This window comes from Diabrotica undecimpunctata, chromosome 6 (genome assembly GCF_040954645.1).
Source record: "Diabrotica undecimpunctata isolate CICGRU chromosome 6, icDiaUnde3, whole genome shotgun sequence".
In the NCBI taxonomy this organism is placed as follows: domain Eukaryota; kingdom Metazoa; phylum Arthropoda; class Insecta; order Coleoptera; family Chrysomelidae; genus Diabrotica; species Diabrotica undecimpunctata.
This window is the reverse complement of record NC_092808.1, coordinates 50214735-50218052: the sequence shown is the minus strand read 5'-3', so window position 1 is coordinate 50218052 and position 3318 is coordinate 50214735. Positions and strand designations below refer to the sequence as shown.

Below are 3318 nucleotides of genomic sequence, written 5' to 3'. Positions count from 1 at the left end.
TAACAACTCATTTCAATAGGTGGGTACCTAAACTTTGAAAACACAATTTGATTTATTACTTATATTACTTTATTCACATAATAAAATTTTTAACTCAATTTACTATTTTTAGTGGGAAATAAGCTACAATTCTACTTTAAAACAAGTTTATTTAAATATTAAATATAATTATTAGTAAGTCTATAACATATAGAGGGTACATCATTTAAGTTTTTAAATAACATACATATGAAGTTATTTTTAAATAACTATTTTTGAATAAAGTTGTCCCAGGAACACAACTCAAAAATATTGACAATATCATTTTAAAGTCATCTACTTTAAAAATGTATAATATATGTCTGAATTGTCTACATGAATAAGTTATATAAAATTAAATTTTTATAAGAATTGTTCAGCAAGTAACAAAAAACATAATTTGTTTAGTTTATTAATGTTTTGTATTTTGTGAACGCTTTCTGAAGTAGAAATCGAAATGTCAAAACAACTTGTTTTAAAGTAGAATTGTGGCTTATTTCCCAATAAAAATAGTAAATTGAATTACAAAGCTACAAGACAATAACTTCAAAACAAAATTTTTAATGTTTTAAATTTTCATATTGTAACGTTTTTATTTTTAGTTGTAAATCTAGGATATTTTTTTTCTTCAACTCATTACTATGATTAATTAATTTTGTCCGTTTTTCTATAACTGCACCTTCCAATTTTTTTTTATAAAACATTCTTTTTAAAGATTCACTTCCTAATTTTTTTTTTTTTAGATAGCCTCTTCTTATTGGTTGTATTTGGCAGCACAGCAGATGTGGATGGTGCTGCAGTGGAGCACTGACTGCCAGACAAATCCCTGTTTTCTATTTCTTGAAAGTTGTTAACCTCTACTTCAACATCTTGTGTAACTATAAAAATAAAAAAAAATATAAATAGTTTTAAATTGAATTACTTAACCCATTAACAGCTAAAGGTGCGTCTATGCACCCTGAACTGACATATTTTATCAATATCTGCATATTATTGTGCTATCATACTTTGCCACAATGTAACATGTATTTGTCACAAGATAAAAACAAGGGATTTAAGGGAAATCAGTCTAGAAATAAATTTCGATCAATCAAACAAAATATTCATTTGTGTGATAATACTCAATTATACCAAGATAATAATTTTGTCAAACTTACTCCTATCTGACATATCGACATGACGAATAGAAAATTTTTACAATTTGGTATATTCGAACACAACCTTTCAACAGACCAGAAAATGGTACTATATTTTGGATGTCACCTATGCAAGAGTTCATTCGGGGAAAGCCTGTAAATGACTGGAAGATTTACAATATAGCAAATGATATAAAATGTCACAATTATAATTTTGATCACTTGCATTATCTTATGAAATTTAAACGTTATTATGGAACTGTGAACTCCGAACTGGCTTCTCACTCATGTTATGGACATCTATCCAAAGATAGTTTGCCTGATGATGTAATATTTGACAACACTGGTCATTTGATTAGAAGGAATGATACAAGTACACAAAAGAAATGTAGGTTATGCAAAAGTCATACTATATATTTATCTATATTCATACAAAAAATATTGTTATTGTTAATTGTCAGTTAAAAAATTATAAACCTGTCTTAGTTTAGATATTTTTAAGAAGTTTCAATAAAAAATTTGAAAAAATTAATGTTTTTCATTGGTTGGTCATTAATGAGTTAATTTAGATTTAGTTGCTTAAATAATTAAATCAAATAAGAACTTACCACATGTAAAGTAAGCAGATGCACTGTCACAACTATTGGTTAAAGGTTGGATTTGGTTTCCAATTAATCCCAACATTTGTGCACCTACCTCTGTTAAACGTGGCTTAAATGTGCCACCACCTGTTGCATGTATTTCTTTCTGAAAACAATTCACTACTGATTAAGAAACACTACTATTTAGTTAACACTAGGTGGGCTACATGAAATTTTTATAAAGACATCCCACTCAGAACTAGTGTAATACTATTTATATGATGTTAAAAAGATTTACACCTACTTTGTCTGCAATCTCATCCTTCCTTAATTGGTCCAAAATCTTCTGGTCAGTATATTTTTTAATCTAAAATGTAATCAATTTATTTAGCTGTACATAAATGGAAATATTTTTACACTTACGTTTTCTTGTGCTATATTTTGGCGAGTGGCCCTCTTCAAATTTAAATTAGGCAGTGTTTAACTGCTTTGCAGTTCTTGGAGATTCAGCGCTGGCGTTGAATTCCAACATTACTTTTTCCCAGGCTGCATTTTTTTCGCTTGTCGACAAAGCATTAGTACACTTGTTCTCTATTAGATTCTTGTATCTAAAAAAAAATATAATTAAAAATTTTTTCTGTAACTACTATAATTTTATACTTACTTTTCAATTATACTTAAGAGCAAACATTTCTCTCTCTCGGTATAATTTTTTCTAGGACTGCTCATTATTATTATTATTTACTACAATACTATTAAATTTATTATTTAACTACAATGCGTCTATATTCTTTGATACAAGTTAATATATTATTTATTATTTTAGATAAGTTTGGTTAGAATAATTGAAATATTGAAGGATGACAGCCGATTGTGACAATATCGATACCAAATCGTATGTCAGATAATCGATTTCTACGATCATGTAATTTTAAGATAATTAACGTTTCAGAAACTGGTCGCTGGTTAACAGTTGATCAAATCTGACAGCTCGGTTAGATGATCAGAGATTTGAATAACGTTTCGGAAACCGGCCGTTAATGACTCAGCAACTGCAAGATAACAACTGACCTGCTAAAACAAGAAATTACACGAGCGCGCGTTACCGTGTTGCCAAAAGTAAAAAAATTACAGGACTTTTACGACAGCCTGGGGTACACCTGTACCCCGGGTAGTAATGTAGGGTTAAGCAATTATTTGAATTTTTGGTTCGAAAACAGGGAAATCTTCGGAATTCGACCATTTAGATTTTTCTTATGTTTGTACCATTTCGACCTTCGACGATAAATCGTCAAAAAAAGTAATACTGAAAGGAACGGTGCAGAAGAAATAAATCTTAGAAGAAGACACTCAAATTGGAAACACTATTTAACCGTAGTTTTTCTGCGCAACCTTCTCTTATGCTGCGTAATTTGCAAAATACTAGTTGGTCTGATGGTTGCCAAACTTCTTTGATAAAATGACCCATATAGAAGAAAATTTTTATTTAGTAAACGTTAAGTCACCTAAAGTAAATTTTCTCATATTCACATAACTGCCAATCCTAATTTTATATTACTCAAACGTAAATACTTTTTCTATTT

At 29.0% G+C, this 3318-nt stretch overlaps 1 long non-coding RNA gene across 1 annotated transcript; it reads right to left on the bottom strand.

Annotated features, from left to right (window-relative positions):
* Positions 1-800: 800 nt before the first annotated feature.
* LOC140442652 (uncharacterized) lies at positions 801-2484 on the bottom strand. Its single transcript, XR_011951098.1, has 5 exons — positions 2400-2484; positions 2159-2343; positions 2040-2102; positions 1763-1901; positions 801-896 (listed from the first exon to the last, which is right to left on the bottom strand). It is a non-coding gene; the product is annotated as an uncharacterized lncRNA (long non-coding RNA).
* Positions 2485-3318: the final 834 nt, after the last annotated feature.